This window comes from Accipiter gentilis, chromosome 6, assembly GCF_929443795.1.
Source record: "Accipiter gentilis chromosome 6, bAccGen1.1, whole genome shotgun sequence".
Classification (NCBI taxonomy): Eukaryota; Metazoa; Chordata; class Aves; order Accipitriformes; family Accipitridae; genus Astur; species Astur gentilis.
In genome coordinates, this window is record NC_064885.1 from 32,193,963 (window position 1) to 32,212,940 (window position 18,978).

Sequence of the window (18,978 nt, forward strand, 5' to 3'; positions counted from 1 at the left end):
TTCATTACCATGGAAAAAGAAAAATAAAAAAAGGACAGATATTTTCGGGGGGGGGGATGGACCCACACCATTTTTAAGAGAAAAATCTAAATGCTGATGGCTTTCTACTAGAGCCTGAAAGCATGCCCATGCAAAAATACCATCCCAGCGCTGACAGCATTTGTAGGTGTGGAAGGAAGGCTGCTTTCCAGCTTCTGAATTGCCTATGTAGACTACACAGCCCAGGAGGCACCACCGTCCCAGTGCACAGGGGACTCCCAGGCTACACGGACTGAGGAGATGTGGTTTGGCTACAAGACTCACCCACAAAGAGGGTGAAAAGACTGGGTACGGCATACCAGTCCACACCCCTCCGTGTACGCTGCAGCAGTGACTCCAAATACAAATTTTTCAGCATTTTGACAACACATACTTTCCACCCAACTACACGCCCACACTCAGAATTAGTCAATCAGAACCTTATTTTCCACCCAAGAGTTTTGATAGAAAATTTTCAATTTGCCCTAATCAATGGGACTTAAGCTTCAGTCAAAATATTTTCTTGAATTGACACAGACAGTGGCAGAGCGGGAGAATAAGCTCTTTAGATAATGTGCCTCCAAAGGCAGGCACTGACCTTTCAGTTGCATTATTACTTTTTCTAATAAAGGTAACATTTAAAATATTGTTACTTTTCAGTCAACGCTGTTGGGAGAGAGGGAGGGAAGGCGGCTGCATGCCTGCTGCAGAATCGCACGGCCAATCTTAGTATCGCTTAATTTTCAAATGAGGAATTTGGTAGTAAACAACCTTTTCCTTGTACACAAACATTTTTAATTTCATGCCCTGCTAATCATACATCTGTTAGAGCTCCTTTTCCATCCATCGCAGTACCGATAACAAAAGAAAAATCATCGCGCTAACAATGTGGTTTGTCTAAAATGAAAATTGAATAATAATCAATTTTCCTCCGTGGGATGAGGGGACGCAGCAAGCAGCAATACTCGCTCGATGAAGGTGACAAAGACACAGTTTGAAAAGTGACACCTTCACACTGGCCCTGCCGGTGGCCCTCGCTGCTGGCAGCCCCTCTTCCCTGGCACATTTGTGTAAGAGCCTTTTGGGGACTGGTTTCACCGGACAGCTTCTCTCAGGGTTCCTGGTGGCCCACGCCAGGCACCACCACCAGCAGAGCCTCTCATGCCATCATCACCGCACCCACCAGCCATCTCTTTCCCCCCCTCCTTTCCCCTCTATTTTTTCCTCACCTCCTCTATCGGCAGGATATTACCGTGAGATATGCTACAGCAATACCTCCACCTTCCCAAATCTCTTTCCACTGATGAGACCCAGCAGGCCTCCGTGTACCAAACTTCAGACGTGTTCAGTGCCCTTACCCGTGCCTCCCACATACGAGAGCTGGCAAATGTGTTACTCAAAAGTGCACTTAAATATGTGATTACACCCCTGAAAACCAGTTATCATCTCTTCAATAATGTTAGTGAAAGAGTTGAGGTTGTTATTTAATAGACATGCCCAGCTGAAATGCCAAGTTAATCAGGCCCCAGGAAATACCCACAATCAAGAAGACCATTTGATTTAAGGAAGAAATTTTTTACTATGTGACACTGGAACAGGTTGCCCAGAGAAGTCTCAGATGTCCCATCAGTGTAAATGTTCAAGGCCAGGTTGGATGGGGCTTTGAGCAAACTGATCTAGTGAAAGATGTCCCTGCCCACGGCAGGGGTGTTGGACTAGATGATCTTTGAAGTTTCCTTCCAACCCAAACCCTTCTATGATTTTATGAGTCTAAGATTTACTGTCTTGCATTGCCCACAATCGTCTTTTCTGGATTGCTGATACACAGCTTTTGCCTTTTTAGACTCCTCCTATTCCCATAGCTGTGCTGGGCCAATTCCAAATCATAAATATTGCACTTGTAAGACCTACGCAGCAGTAACTCTGCGAGTTCTAATAAACAATGGGAATCCATCTGAAGCCCCAGGCAATGTGGCACAAAGACGTTATGAGCAGAGGTACTCCTACACCTGAGACTCCTCTCTGGCCTCCAGTCTCCATATTAGCATGCCAAACACTCTCCTTCCAGAAGCTAAAGCACAGTTATCTACATAAGCTCTCCCTTGACTTCATCATGAAGTGCAGTTGTTTGAGTAATCGGCTTTAAGGAGACTCGTGAGTTAACTAATATCAATTCTTTACTTCCATTTTGCAGATAAGCAAACAAAAGAACAACAAAAAAGGAAGTGTCCTGGTCTAAATTCACAGAGGGGAGTTCAGGGCACAAACACACTCCTGAACCTGGCTCCAGAGTAACCAAAGCCGCTGGGGAGAGGACCTTGGCATCCCAGCCTCCTGCCTCCTCCTCTTCCAGGAGCAACACCAACCCTGCCCCGCACAACCACCCCTTCAGCATATTGAGGAGGCACAGGCAGCCTTGAGATCTTTATTTTGCTTGTCCCTTCATGCCAAAGCTACAGGGAGTAGAAATGTTACTATATAAGCCAGCTTTTTATTACTCAACAGGCAGTTTTCCCCAGCTGTCCTAAACGCAGTTATGCCTGGATGCACCAGGGATGCTCAGACGGGGTGTCATTTCCACGGGTGCCGCTCTCTGAGCCCCAGCACACACAGCCAGCTGGCTTTGGGGCTGGCAGCACACTCCCAGTCCCACCAGAGCTGCTATCATGCACTCAAACCAGTGAGGTCCTGCAGAGCAGCTACTCTGGGGAGCGATCCCCAGGTTGGTGTTGGGAAAGATGTTTTTAATCCCAAAGCAAGACTTGCTCTCCTCGCCCAGAGCATCCCTCCGTTTCCCTTGATAAAAGAGAGCTGCTTGCATTACAACACTCGGCAGTCCGTGAAAACGCTACCAGGCTGCGTTTTCCATTACCACATGCCTGCGTCCACATTATGGCCATATATATCGAAATCAGAGCATCCCACCTCCCAGTCACAGCAGGCTTGGGGCAGACACCGGGGACAGAAGGTGAAGGTGAATCCAAACTAGGCTGTACCTAAGACTAGGTGACCACGATCAGCAGGAACACAGGCATTGATACACCCCATCTGTCAATACACAAAAGCATTCAGCTCTGGATTCTTCCGACCTCTAATCAAAGTGCATTCAGTCAAACAACTCTACCAGAATTAACAGTGAAAAGGGAGGGGGAAGGAATAAAAAAAGACTTTGTTGAGCAAAAGTACTCTGAGACACATTTGATGTAATAGTCATATGATTAACAAACTGTCATATCAAAGTTTTCGGCAAAGTAGGAACACTCTGACAGTTCATATTTTAAAAACTGACATTTTGATTCATTACTGTAAATAGCACTCTGTATTAAATATTGTGACAAGGCATACAGTGTATTTTTTGAGCTCTATAACATTTAGGAAGTACTGGATTTTTTTTTTTAATTTTTTTTTTTTTTTTTTTAAAGCATGTATAATATCAAAAGCAGTTAAAGCAGAACTCCAAGAAAGCTTCTAGAGGAAAGAATCATTATTTCTGAAATAACCTACTTCTCTGCCGTCATCTCAGGCACTGCTGGGAACTTAGGCCCACAAGGATCTTAATGTACTGTTTGCATAATAAAATAGGGAATTGTCTCGCAGAACAAAAGAGCTATAAGGAAAGTGGCTACATTAAATAATGTAAAATTACTCACTAGCAAATCATCCTGAAGTTGGCGTAAGAGGAAGAACACTAAAAGGTGCTGAATTACCACTCAGAATATCTGAGAGTGAGGGTTCATAACCAAGATAAACAACGTGACAACCAAGTGAGCGTCCAGACGTGCATTTCTTATCCCCTCAGTCTTTAGCCACATGTCTTGCCCCTCCTCTGTCTCACCACTCGCATCTCTAAAGGATAAAAGTGACTATATGGGCAGAAATGAGGGTTGGGGACACACGGACACAGCAGGACCACCTCTTCTAGCAATGGTACGAACTCAGGCTGGTTGAACCTGCTCATGGAACCACCCCCGAGTTCAGTTATTACCCATCCCTTGACTAGACCATGAGCTCTTACAGACAGGAGATGTCTCTCCCTGGGCAAGGAGACCTCAGCCGGTCCCCCAGGACCCGCTGAAACCCGAACATGGGCAGAGAGCTGCTACCAACGCCTGCAACCCAGCACAGCCATGCCCATCGCAGGCAGCACTCCCTCGCTGCCAGGACGATTAGGAAGGGCTGCCCAGAGCTGTCGAGGACTTCTCCTTGCCCCGGGGTCCACAGCAGGGCAACTCGAACTGTAGGGAGCTGTGAGCCACCAGAACCGACCCACCAACCAAGACCACTTAATCCCTTTACCACTCCCCGCCAAGTTCCTCCCAGCTCGCGGATCCCTTTCCTTGGATTACCAGTATCAAGGCAACAGGACTGGGCCCAGAAGCAATAATGCAAATGTATTGCATTTCCCCAAAAGCAGCCCACGTGATAGAGAAATTAAAAATAAAAGCTCCAGCTAACACAGAAAGACCTTGAGAGAGCCGCAGAGGAAAAACAGAGGCTGCCTAGCCTGTTTGCAAGATGTTCAGGTGTTATTAGGACTGCAGTCAAGGGCTGTAGAAAGAAAAATGGTTACCATTATCATTACTTGCAGCCAGCTGCAAGTGGAGCTCTGGGCTCAGTCTACTGAGAGAATGGATATGCTGCCATAAACACGAGCTTGAAGCCTAGTCCGGGACATGGTGAGGCTGTCACACGCACCAAAGATGGATCACAATGCTATTTTAACAGGGGTCTGATCCAGCACAGCCTGCATTTCCCCAGGAGTGGCTACACCACTCCCATGCTGGAAATCTTGTCGATGTGTTTGCATGCCAGCAAGTGTGGTAGTAGTAGCGGTCTAGCCAGACATCCAAAATGTATTGGCACCACTATAATTTGTCCATTCACCAATATGTTTTCCTAAAAACGCCCATATGCTTTTCCTGCAGTTCCCATATGCTTTTGCGAAGAGAAACAAAAACATTTTGTTAGTTGCAAGCGATTGATCGCCACATATTTCACAGAAGTCAAGTAGAAAAAACAACAACAAAAAAAAGCAGTCAGCTGCTTCCCCCTCCTTTTCTTCTCTGTTCACGGACGGAACTGTGAAGAGCAGGAAAAAAATTCAGCCCACAGCAAAATACACACAGAGCTCATTTTTTTGCACTGCAAGATATTCTAGGAATTACAGGAGGAATCTTCATTAAAAACAAGTTATCAAAGATCTGGCAGCCAGCGGCATACCAGGCAGTAATTCAGCGTTGGGTGTTCGGCTCCGTGTTCGGTGCTAGCCTGGGTCCTCACCACAGGTAGTGCAGCCCACAGGAATCCGGGCTCCCGGAGAAGCACATTAAACAAGCCTGGGGGTGGGGGGACAGTGTGATAAAGAGGTTACAGCCTTTCTGATTCACAGGACAGCTCATTTGATGTCAAACCTATCTATACCCGAAGGCATAAAGCCCCCTCTCGTGGGTAGGGCTTCCCAGGGAGGTACCGCCTTGCTAATGCAAATCCCAAAGCAGCGAGCGTGCGAGGGGAGCAGGCAGGCTGCTCGGTTCAACTGGGAGCAGGCACGTGGGTGTACAAGTATGCGTGTGTCAAGGCTGGAGCATGTGGGAACTGTAGCTGTTTAGTTAGAGACTCATTAAGAAACGCGGCAGACCCAGGGCCAACATTCAAAGAGGAGCAGTGTGAAACATTTCTCTGGAGAAAGATTAGCGCGTGTTCTCCTTTACACAAATAAAATTAAAGAGAGAATCATAATATGGACAAATCTATTAACTTCTGAAAAGCCAAGGGCACTGCATACAAGAGCAGACGAGAGGGGAGGAGCTTTGTTACAGGGACACTGAAGCCAGGCACAGCCTTTCTTCCCTGGAAAAGAAGTTCAGCTATTGCTGCATGAAGTTCTGATGTTAGCCTTGTCTTCATCACACTCACAAGAACAAAGCTGCTTCCTTCCCAAAATGGCCATACACATACCTGTATATTGCTATAACCCTATGCATGAAGAGCTTGGGATAATCTTTGTGAAGACTACGAAAAGTACACATGGTTAGACACCAAAGGACTACTTCAGTGCTTGACTTGGTAGTGTCAGGCTTAAGGTAGGAGTTTGAGGTTGACCTTCTATACAGGACACCCCGAACAGCATGCACCCTTCTACCAGAATGAAGACTTCCTGTGACACAGTCCCACGTTCTACAGTTCTGCCACAAATTTCACCAGGAATGCTCTTTCCAAAGTTGGTGTTTTCTTACAATGATCTTATCTCACGCTAAGCCTAATGAGAGGTCAGATGCAATAGGTCCAGAGCCCAGTTTTCCACAGAAACAAAGTTCAAAACCCAGTCAAGAGAAGAGAAATCAATCTCTTGCACTGGACACAGTTTAAAAAAAAAATAAAGAATTGTCAGAGACAGCTCGCTTGGCAAGATACATTTTATGTTATGTTTTTGTCCTGAGAAGAGTTGTGAGCACCTGAACATCTGACTTCACCACTCACAAATACATCGATGCTGCTGCTTAAGCTCTGAATGGAAAGCAAAACTAATACTGTCTGATCTAGTTAACAGTCTATAAGGATGGGCTTCTTCCTAGATTTCATATTTACAGCAACCCACTGGGACAGTTTATTAGACATAGCCAGGAAAGCTGCCACAGAAAGAGTGAGACTAACAGAAGAGCTGCCATTAATCTTCCATAACCCAGCAACTGGGAAGACCAGGCCTTGAACCAAATTCTACTCTCCTGCTATTAATCTCCTGTCCTCTACTTATTAATCCCTGGTCTGTCTTTGTCTTTCAACATTTATTAATGTCCCCAACTCTTTGAAGTAAACAGGATGCTGAAATCTCATCTCCAGCTAGCCATAATTTACACAACAAAAAAAAAAAAAAAAAAAAAAAGAAGGACCAAAAAGAAAACCACACAAAAAAACCCAAGAAGAGGGTAAAGGAAGAAAGGAAGGATGTACATTGTGTATCAAAAGGGCAGAATGAAAATGCAGTTATATTCAGTGACACAACAAGGTAAAGAAGAAGCACTCGTGAATTTGGCGTGCCGTACAGACACCTTATGATTCTCAAGTCAGGTAACGTCAAGGCAAATGAAGTAGCTCCGCTAGCCAAAACCACCAGGGTAGCAGAAGAACAAAACCCGGCATACACCTTTCCACATGGCAACGGTTTTCTCTGGACCCACACTGGCTCGCAACGCAGTCCCCGGTGCATGTACCACGCGTGGCCTTCTGGTGCTGCCACCGGGCTTGGGGAACCACCACCGCAGCAAAGACTGCCCAGAGCCCCCGCACCCTCCTAAGGCACCTCTCCTCCTGGGGACCTTCATGGCCACTGAGCAGTTACAGACCAGCTACCAGCTATTCCTGTTCATTTGTTATCCACTTCTCAACAGGGCTGCTCGCTGCTTTCTTCCCCCAGTGGCCGTGAATTTGTAGCACGTCTAGCACCTCTTTTCCCTCCTGGGATGGTACAACTGAGAGAGGCTTGAGGACAGACCTACTGCCCTGACGGTGCTCCTTTTTTTCAAACTTAGCTTTGCTGCAATCGAATCATCGTATCATGGGATGGACACAAAGCACAATTCATGTCCTACATATAATCTGGCAAGGGACTCCTACAAGAGTCTGGGGTAGTTTATCAGGGTGATCCTTAAGTCACAGCTAAATACCTCCACTGAATTTGATGGAACTGGCAATTCTGAAGAATGAATTAATTTGCTCCTCACATAAATTTCTATTCAGGTTGTTCTTAAAAGGCTTATATACTTTTCTGCTTTTGTCTACTGAAGCACGGTTAGATTAAAGCTAGTAATATGGTCAGCTCTCCATCATCAGCTGGGAGCGTATCCAGGCTGCAGAAAGCCATGCCATGGACAGAGAGTGAGTTCAGCTCCACAAGCAGGAAAATCTCCTTCAAAAAGAAGTCAAAGTAATATGGCCCACAGCACCATGCAATCATTCCCAGGAGGACCTGCACATTTGCTGCTTCCAGACCTGGACCCAGAAATAGTAAAACCACTTTGAGCCTCATGGGTTAGCCTGGCCTCCCACCACCCTGGGCTTTGAAGGAATGCCCTTCATTTGCTGACTGACCGAACATGGTCTCAGGGTCTTCCCACTCTCTCTAAACACAGCAGCTGGCAAAAGCCCTGGGACCTGATCCGTTCCTCACCTGGAAGTAAGGCAGCCGTGTCAGGCACTCAGACAGACGTACGGACAGGCTCTTCCAAGGGACCCCTGCAGGTGCAAATAGAAAGGTCAGAATCAATGTTTTGCTCATTGTAAAAGCAGAAAGTAAATCAAGCTGGCTGTGACACCTCGCCAAAAAAACAGCCCCAAAAGGGACCGTAATGCCAACTGCCCTCCTGTGCGAAGCGGACCGCAGCTTTTTTTTTCCCCTCTGATACAACTCATGTGTCAGTCTGTCCCTGTTTTGACCCATAAAAGGGTTTTTCACATGTTGGCAGGACAGATTGTCGAGCGTCGGAGTAACTGAGATTTATTTGGGAAAGAAGCTACTTGTTTTAAATCACTGTAGAGCTGGTGAAAGGTACTGACGTAAGGGCTGCAGGTAACAAAGTCTCTTTCAAAGCCTGACCAGACACCCTTCTGCCTCTCGTGCTTAAAGGGCCTCTTCTTCCCGAGCCTCTTCCAACGCTCAGGCCAATGGTGAGTCACCCCCACAGCATTGGCTTTGCCATGTGAGCACCAAGAAGAACTGAAGCTGAGATGGGATGCATTAAACACACAGCAATTGTGGAAAACGCGGCAGGGTGGGACAGCCCAAACCCCACCTCCACCTCCAGCCCTGGTTTCCTTTTGGGTGCCTCCAAATATACCCGGTTAAAAAGAAAACACAGGTTTTCCAAATTACCACAAGCTGCTTTCAACCAGGAGCCTTTCATACTTCCAGCTTATTGATATCTGAACCTACTCTGGTGCTTCCTATTTCCTTTCATCTCAGCGCTGGAGAAGAAATAAATTTAAAAAATACTAGCAATGACTAGGGAAAGGTCCAGTCCACCTCTGCCTGCCCCAGCTCTCCCAGCCCACCACACTCCTGGCTGCCCCAGGTCACCCCCAACTCCTCTTAACTGCATCCTCACCCCTAATCTCCTAAAGCCTAAATATCTCTCAACAAACATGGTTGAGATTATCCAAGGAGTTAAAAATCATTAAAGAAAGGGAGGCGAGACATATCTAGTCAGTCACATACATTATTTTTTTTGAGGAAACCAGGATGAAACCCATTATCCCCACCACCAGCTGTCTTTGCTCAGGAGAACTGGGTCTGGCAGGGTAGCAGCTTCACCCTCCTGGTCCATGGTGGAGGAAGGAGAGCACAGGGGAAGAGGACTGCAGCAGTTGCTTCAGATTCATACCAAAGCGCAAGAAGCAAAGAGAAGTTTGCTGAGAACCTGCCCACACAGACACTGGGTATTCCTTTCATATCTGCCATGACAAAAAATTCATGTTAACATTTTTTCAAGCACTGTAAGCCCATATCAAGTAACAGCAAAGAGGCAGACAGGTGTCCTGACCACAGAGAAGACAGCATATGCGAACAGTTTGGAATTTATTATTATTGTTATTTTTTAAAGGGGAAACAAATCCCAGAGATTTTTCTGTGCGTGATACATTTTCTGCTCCTTGTTTGATGTTGCTTTCAGACTGAAGACTTCAAATAGCTAACGCTAACCTATGCCTGAAGCCTGCTTTAAACTAATGCCCCTTATGTGACCAGAAATGAATGCATGGTGAATCACTTATGCCACACACAGTGGGGGTGATGAGCGGTGGTCCATGTCTCCTGACTGCTGCATGGACACAAATACGTTGGCGGAAAGGAGATCCCAGCTCTCTCTACATTACAGCCTGATAATTCAGCAGTGGCACCTTTCCATTTTTGGAGCTGGAAAGCACAAGCTCCAGGTCAACAGCCCAACCACGAGTAGTTAGAAAGAACAACGTAACTACTGGAATTTTCTGCAAAGTATGTAGAGACATATACACAATCTGCATAGGCTACACTTCCACACTCTGCCTGCCTTTGGGAGATGCTTAAGAGAAGTTGCATTTTAATTACTAGCCCAAATCAAGGGAATCTGATCTTGACAGCAAACCCAAAGTTACAGACTTTGGGGTATGTGGGTCCCAGCTCTTCACTTCTTTGCTGACATTACTGCTTCCAGGAATTAAATCAAAACCACATTTAACCTCAGAGAGGTTGCAGTTGGCATCTAAAGCACTGCCTAAGCTTCAGTTGTAATAAACAGATAGAGCTCCACCGAATCGAAGGAGTTATTCTGATTTTGTCTGGTTACAGATCTACAGAGCCATTAACATTACAGCTCACCCAACCTCCAGTTAAATATCTTCTAATAGAAAACCATTATCTTTGTTAGATTGATTGGGATAACTTGTTTAAAGAGCTCTTGAAGACTCATTAGCATTGTTGGGTTTTGGTGGTTGTATTTCAAGAATAAACCCCAGCAGCTATTAAACACTTGAAAAAGGCATGTTAAGAGTTTACAAACAAAGCTGGAGTGGAGATGTAACTATGTTTTTGGATTTTCATTGGGAAAATGGTAACATGAAGGGAGCAAAGAAAACAAAAATGAAGCTGAGCTGTTCACACACACTGAAAAGTCACCTGTGTTATTTGACAGATAATGAATTTAAAAGAAACGCAAGAATAAGGGAAGCAAAATCCTGCTAGAAAAACCCAGTCCTCTCCTCTGTTTGAGCCTTACTGCATTATATTTCAGGTATAGCAGACAGACAAGATGACATGCACCCCAGGAAATACAGATGCACTTCGCTGGCTATCACTGACCTAACAGCTGATCTCAGGTCAAGCTCCTTTCCCTTGAGCCTCTCTTACCCCCCTGTAATAAAGCATCCCAGCGACAAGCTTGTGCGGACCATGTTTCCCAGCAGCAGAGCAATGCTACTGACTGGTTGTGCAGCTCTCTGCCCAAGGGTGGATGCTACTGACCATCACTACATGCATACCATGGACCCACAGTTGTCGTCTTTAAACCATCTCACCAAATGAACTGGTTCCCTTGGGCAAAAGGCCACCCCATCCGCTGTAACTGAACTCCTATTTCAGATTGTTGTGTTGCCATAGCTTTGTTGATGAAGGAGACCTTGGTTTGTTTAGCTTTTTCAGTCGTCCTGCTGAAATTATACTGCCAAGTATCAACTATAAGCCAAGCCTCAAACAGCAAGAGGTGGAAGACTCTTGCTTGATATTTTGCAGAAAATCCACAAGCATCCCAGGCCCTGCCCCAGGGTTCAGGTGCTGCTTAGGAAGGGCCACAAACACCTCGCCACAAAGAAGCCCGTTCCAGCAGCTCCTCAACCTGTAAGACTTCTGAAGGGGCAGTCCTGACCAACATCACAACCTGGGTCAGCCAGACAGAGGAGTGGTGGGGAAGGTTTGAGCTATTTCCTCATCCGATTTTCATTTCTCTCATTTATCACTCAAGTCAGGGAAATACTCCGAGATCCTCATGTTTGGATGTCTCTCACCTCAGAAACAGCTTTACAAGCCAGTGCATTAAGCAAGGCAGCAGTACTGCCCGGTCCTGCGCTAAGAGCATAACAAGGGCACTGCGGTGCCAGCCCGTGTCTCACAGCCTTTGGGCTTCAGGATGGCAGCAGATGGGAGCCACACGTCCCAGCTGCTCTTCTGGGCTGGCACATCACCACACTTACGCGTGTGGCTGTGACACCCACACAGGTGCCTGCACTGACCACAGCTCTCCGCTGGCTGAAAAGGCCAGAGAGCAGCACAGACGCACAACAGGCACCCACCGTCAGTGTGTGCACAGGGGTGGTGGGGGACAGGGGCATTTACAGCCCCTCAAGGTGCACTCCATCATAATTCCCTTCCACTCTTCCAGCCCTGGATTCAACCTTAAAAATTCATAGCTCCAGACATCTAGCCCACATGCTGCTACTCCAGCTCAATGAGGAGAGGATGAGCTCAATTTTGCCAGTCAAATGGGAAGGGACCAAAAAAAAAAAAAAAAAAAAAAAATTAGTAGTAGTAGAAATAGTTAAAATCAAACACCTGCCAGCAAATCAAAGACAAAACAGAAGAAGGGATAGGGAGAAACAGTCTCTGCTATTGCATCAGTGGCAGAGAGCAGCTCCCAGTGGCAACCAAAGCTCAGGTAGCTCCAGGTGCAGGATGAAAGCCATCACAGTCTCCCAATGTCCCACTCCATGGTACTGTCCTCCTGTACCAAAATGCTACTGAACCATGAGAGCAGCTCATCTGGGAGGGGAAAGGATGCTCAGACACGCCGCTTACTGCTCCCCAGCAGTTTGCTGAGCTAGATCGGCAGGAACAGCAGATCTGGGACAACGATCAGACACATTCCTCTTGCACTGCAAATCAATGGCCAAACCACAAGCACCCAGGTGTACAGGGCACCACAAGCACCCAGAGGTACCTGAGTAGGCAGGGGTTGCCAACAAGCCGTGGGCAGGTTTGCTCCCTGCTTGACAAGGACCCTCTTTCCACCAGCCAAGTCTCCCCACTGCTCTGTAGAAGCTTCCAAGAGAGACCAAAGAGAAATTCAGGCACAGCTCAAATAGGCACCTGGATCTACAAACAACAGATTAAATTCTCAAGCTACAAAACTATGTTTTAGCAAAAGTGCTATTGAACTCCATGTACTTGTTACATTTCTAAATATAGTTTGGTTGTCAAGACAACAAAGAGACTGATGGATCTCTAAAGTGTACTGTATCTATTTAATTGTCAGCATTTCAGACTGACTCAAGGAGGGAAAAAAGTGCTGCGTGATAAGTCTAATTGTCATGGTTACCACTGGCTAACCCCATAATAAAAATATGTATATTCTAGCTAAATGTGCCAAGCCATGTGAGGAGCAGATGGGAGACATTCTCATTACTGCGACAGCCTCCACTGGAAAACTAAACTTGAGGAAGGACGCGAGAGACTTTACAGAGATCTCAGACACAACAGACATCATGGGTTGCATCTTCCCAGTCGTTTCGCAGCAGTCGCTCAGGCTTTTCCGCCACGCTCACTCACCCCATGCACGCTGGGACAACCCATGAGGCTGGGGCTGCCTAATTTGAGAGCGTTCCTGTCTGGGGATCTCATCCCTCACCCAAAAAAGCCCAAGACGTTGAGTTGTTACTCCTTAAAAGCCTCTGACAAAATCCCACGTGCAACTGCCTCAGATTTGCACTCCCACCCTCGCCCGCTTGCTCTCCTCCCTCTGGGCAGCCGTATCCGACCCCACGGGCATTGCTCCCACAGGAGGCTGCTGCAGCCTGGCCCTTCTGCTCTCGTACTGTTAACAGCTAAAGTGATGGCTACATCCAGCCTTGGAGAAGAGAAACAAGTGGAAAGAAACAGCCAGACACTACTGCAAATACACCAGCCTGAGGCTGAGCTGGGAAACAGCATGCACCCCCAGCCAGCCTCTGCGCTCCATTCGACAAGCACGACTCAACAGCACGAAAAGCATCAATATTCAGGTGAAGTCCCTCCTGAAAGAGATGCTTTCCAAAAAAAAAAACAACCAACCCCCCAAAAAAAAACACCTCAAACATTGGCTTTTTACGTGGAAGACCTCCACAGTTATGTCCAAGAGATCTACCCATGTACAAAATGACTGTGGCTTTCCTTCACTGACCAAAACTCATCCACCCATGCTCGGTTCTCACTTTTCTTTCATTAAACCAAAGTTTAAGTTGCAGGAGGAAGGCACAAGTTTCATCCAGGTATGAGAAGCAATGGAAAACAGCTCATGTTCACCTGGTGAACACTGATGTCAATGAAAGGTCAGGTTTCCAATTAGTCTGAAGCTTCCCCAATGTTTTTGACAGAAACCACACCAAAGTAAAATCATCCTTAAAAATCTCCCCCAAAACATTTCACTCCTTTGTACAGATAAAAGCTCTGTATCTCTGCTGTCAGACACTTTCATGGAAGCCATAAGGCATTGCCTAACACCCTCTCCAGGAGACCCACAGAAGAAAATTCGATCTGGTTGGAAAACACTACTTAAGAGAAACAACACTTTCCAAGTGCCTCAAGCAATACGTTTGAGTTCGTGATATTTTCCCTGGAGCTTGCCCCCGCTCATCACCAAGATGAACAATTTCTGAATTCCAAATATGAGATTCTCAGTGATGTAAAATGAGCTTTCGCGCCTACCAATACAGTCACCGTGCGGTTCACCCTCGCGTACTGCTTCACAGCGTGGCTTGTGCACGGAGATGGGCAGTGAACATCAAAACAGAAGTAGCACAGAAGTGTTATTTCCGGGATTTGTGTGAGAATTATTTCAAATACTACTAAGGTTAGGCACTAAAAAGGAGTCTTAGGCACAAAGAAGCCTACGTCTCAATTAAAGCCAAAGGGACTTAAAAGGCAACTGGTTTTTTACAAGTATTTGGTTACACCCAAAGTGAAGCAGCATCAGCATTTTGTCCCTAGGTGCCTAAATAATTTTGAAACTAAGCATTACCTATAAGGAACTTCAAAGAGATTATAACCCTTCTGAAAGCTGTACCCACAGCTTAACTGAGCTGAAATCCCAAACAACCGCGAGCTTAAAATCATGGTCCAAAGTGCGAATTTCAACATCATATGGGTGCAAGAACCTAACTTTGGTTTTCCTGTTACTGAAAGTGCTCGCCGAGGGCACCAGGCTCTTACAGTTATGGCTTTGGGACAACTATTACATTCTGTTCTAATAAAGTATGTGCTCTCTGGAGCAAATTCCCCAGGATGACTCCTTTGCTTTGGCACAAATGGACTCATTTGCTTGAGATAAAAGGATGTTCCCCTGCATCATTTTCATTTGATTTTTTTTTTTTTTTTTGGTAAGATAGAGAAACAGTTAATTTTGCTAAATGAGTGCTCTGTTGCCATGACTTCACTGCAGACAAACACAATGCCATCAAGCTCCTTTTCCTTGGGCGTTGTGTTTTTTTTAAACAGGTATTTGATCATCTCGATTCCCTTGCTTCTCTTCCCAACATCTGGATTTCCAGCAATATCCCATAGTCTGACAGATACATAATGGCTACAGCTACTCAGTAAATTAGAGAGATATTCCTGCACATATTCATCCCCTCACAATCCACCTCTGCCAGCTGTGCCAATGCACCCTCTGTGACTCCAACACGCAGGGCAGTGCTGCCTACTGTTGCAGGCAGCAAATCCCTCCAAAGGAAAACCTAAACTTTTCAGGGTTTAATCCCTGAAAGTCAGAATTCCCACGCTCCCGCCAAGGACCGAAGGATAGCTCCATCCTGCTCACTGTCAAGCCAGGCTGTTCCCAGGATTTTGCCCCAGTCTAAAACCAGAAGCTTAATTTAAAGTCCTTCCCACTGCCTCAGTTTCTCAGGCAGATGAAGAAGGCTGCATGTACATGTCATCTGCCTCCGTGAGGTGTTGCGACATTGGCTCAGTTAATATTCACAGAGTACACTGGGGATTAAGAGTATTATAGCCTTTACTGAGGTAGAGGGGGTTTTCTTTTTTCTTTTTCAATGTTTGCATTGAATAGACAGACTGAGACGGCATTTGTAGCCTGCAGCCATTATCCTAGTAAATGGCTTATTACAGCACACAGCCTACCAGCTCACCTCCGTCCTGTCTCACTTAAACGTGTGTAGGTGGAAGTGCTGCTCATTCCAGAGAACTTTCTTTTTCACTGTCTCTGTCTGATGGAGACTCTTGATAGCTGGGCTCACAAGACAGGGCTTAGGATATAAATACTTCAGCATGAGCTTGTTGTTTGGTACCTATTTATGACAATCACGGAACAATTAATTACTTCCCGCCTAAGACTAATTCCCGTCTCTTCCAAAAAGGCTGCAGGGGGGGAGTTTTGTCTCAAGACTTTCAATTTCCTGATGAGTCACAGCAGATCCACTACAATAAGCTCAATACTTCAATCAGACTGTTTCTTATCCAGGTATATTCAATACATTACTAAGATGTGAAGTGTGCTATTTTAAGGGCTAATTTCAGGCATTGTATGCATAATGCCTTCTCATCTGAACACGTGCTTTCTCCTGGACGAGACAGATGCACCTCCTGCACCACCATCCCTTCTCCCCCCCAAATCATATAGATAAATAAACACCACAAGAGCAGAAAGTGAAGAATTGTACGTTTGGTACACTGATTTTCACAACACGTAGCCCTTCAACAAGTAGCCCTCTCTCCCACTTCATTAGTTCATTCCCTGCCCTTTGGCAATAAAATTACTTATGTGACAGCAGCATCTGACAAGAAGAAAACATTCACAGACTGCACGGGTTGCAACAAGTCCACAGCGTCTTGTTTTCTTCGTTCTAGGGCCAAGAATCATACATTTATTTTTCTGCCCCAAGGAGCAACTCTGCATCCCTGTACGAATCCTCAGTTGTCCCCAGTTCCCACGCCACCCACTCAGAAGCTCCCAGGCTCCATCAAGCTGGCAGGAGACACGTTTCCCAACCTCTGAGGAGCAACACAGGTTACGGGTACCAGCAGTGCCCTCTGGTCCTTATTATTTACTTTATAAATAACTCTTAGATATAATTTATTGTGTCAGTTGGGCAATTGATTCGAGATGGGTCATTTGAGTCTACAACAGGTTGCACTCTGCATCAGCCTGACCACAGTCAACTGCAGTGCAAGCTGCCTCATCCAAGAAGACGACGAAGAGCACAGAGATGGTCGCATCTCCCCGGACCATGCACAGGCCTAGGTTCTTCCAAGCTATGCAGTTAAAAGCTCCCAGACACCAACAGTTGCCTAAAAAAATGCATGGCTATGATGATAAATAGTTTAAAGACCTAAGCATTTGGGTGAGAGACCAGGTACAGGGGATAGCCAGTCATGCTCTCACTTTTAGAGTTGCTAGTGTGCCACCAAGGGACATCAGCTGCTGTAAAAGCAGTCACTGCACACACACCACCTCAAAACTACACTTGTGCTACTTGCTAACAGCAGTTTTCCCCATGGCACAACTGGACTATGCAAACAGCAGCAGTGCCAGTTTCTGCCAAGCCCATGCTAATTGCAAGTGATTCCAGCTCAAATGCTTTTAAGTCAGAAAGTATTTACGTGATGTGTAACCAAGGTCTCACATTTGTCTCACCAGCTCTCCAGTGGGGAATGAACCTACACTCAGCTATGAAGACCTGTCAATGTCTCTTTCCTTTCTTACTCCTTGGAAAAACTTTCACATAAATTCTAATTTTATGCCAACAAAACTGCAGAACATTTTTGATCCTCACAATGCCCTCAGCCTGTTGGTGTAATTGAACCATCAAAGCAACACAAAGGACATGGCCACTGATGTTCCATTAAAGTCAACAGATCCTTCAAGGCTCAGTGGTTTCTTGGGTGCTACTTTGAAAGTGTCAATGTCTCTGCATGTATCACATTTATCTAAAAACCTCAGGGCCCCTTAGGAATATTCAACAAGTTTCACAAAGTCTGTGGGAATGAAAAGGGCAAGAGGTGAAAGATCATTTCACACAGCCAAGTCCAACGTGGAAGGACCAAGGAAGCACATAGACTGAGTTGAGCTGTAAGTTCAAAACATGGCAAATCTTCTCTGAGTAGGCTCAGTTAGTTAAGGTCACTTTAATTAAGGTGAGGATACTCACCTGAATTTTATAGATTTCCATGAAATACACTATTATCTCAGTCTGATTGTTTATGGGACAGGCAGTAGGCTCCACAAGATCTACAATGACATTCATTTTGAGCTGCATGTGACAGAGCAACACAGCTCTGAACACATACAAATCCCCGCCGAGAATCTCAGCATCAGTTCTCTCTATTTTAGATTACCTGTGACAAAGTTTCTTGAGCAAGTTTGGACTGGACTAGCCAGTATCCATTTCTAACAAGACCAGAAATGTGTGCTAGACTGTGCAGCTCTCCATTGGTGGAGGGCAAGCAGCTCCTTTGAAGAAAGCATCAGGCAGCAGCAGAGATCATGAGCTGATGGCCTCAGCTGTGCTGCAGAAAGTGCCTGAGGAGTCACTGCCTCAAGACAAGTGCAGACAACTTTCTTAAAAACTAGTGTTATGAATAAAAAGAAAATATAGCACCACATTAATGAAGATGACACAAAAAAAAAAAAACCCAAACAAAAAAAAAACCCAACAAACAAAAAAACCTCAATTTAAAAGGGATCATAAATTCTCTTTTTTTTTTTGGACAACATTGCTGGTAGCATATGGGTCTGCAGCCTAAACAGACAAGTAATGAGATTGAGGCTCATCTCATGTTCTTAAAACATGCAAGACCAGCATTCTCCCATGCCAGGCAGTCAAGTCCATGTTGCCCTCCTAAAAAGCCATTTGGAAAGTTTCTAAATGCAGTAGGAGAAAAATAATCCTGCTCAGTCCACACCTGTGTCTCCCTCTCCTCTCATTAGCACACAGGGAGAAGGCTGGCTTAGAGCAACACAACATTTCAATTTGAATATGAATCACTCCTCTGGTAATAAAACAAAACAGAAGCCCATTTCACACAAGCCTTATCTGAAGATATAATGAAAGCCAACACATCTAACAGGAGCGATGGAAGTAAAGCACGGTGAAAATACTGGCTCAGACAAACAAACAACAATACTTTCCATCCTAGAGGATCCCAAAGTGCTTTACAAACTCATAGAGGCAGGAATCATTTCATCTGCCACTGAAACACGGTCAGCTCTGCGCGGCTACTCAGCTCAGCACCACGCCGTAGTTCACGACAGAGGGCAGAAACTGTGTGAGCATTTAGGAAGGCACGATCCTTCAGTGGGAACTGGACCACTCTCCTGGAAAGTGGAAGCTGGTTTAATTGTGATTCATACGATTCAAAATGGCATTATGTGGGCTGAGCAGCTGAGCACCAGGCGCACACGATGTACTTAAAAGTGCCCAGCTGTAAAAAGGATGGAAATCAAGTTC

General features: G+C 45.6%; 1 protein-coding gene across 21 annotated transcripts in view; it reads right to left on the reverse strand.

The window, feature by feature from the left end:
• The window catches only part of LPP (LIM domain containing preferred translocation partner in lipoma), a 552,127-nt gene that overhangs the window by 241,846 nt on the left and 291,303 nt on the right, over window positions 1-18,978 (reverse strand). For 20 of the 21 annotated variants that reach the window (XM_049803003.1, XM_049802998.1, XM_049803001.1 and 17 more), the window contains one exon: window positions 8,186-8,250. The exons of the other annotated variant lie outside the window; for it this stretch is intronic. The gene's annotated coding sequence lies outside the window, so the exon portion shown is untranslated. The remainder of the gene's footprint in view (window positions 1-8,185; window positions 8,251-18,978) is intronic. 21 annotated transcript variants of the gene reach the window in all.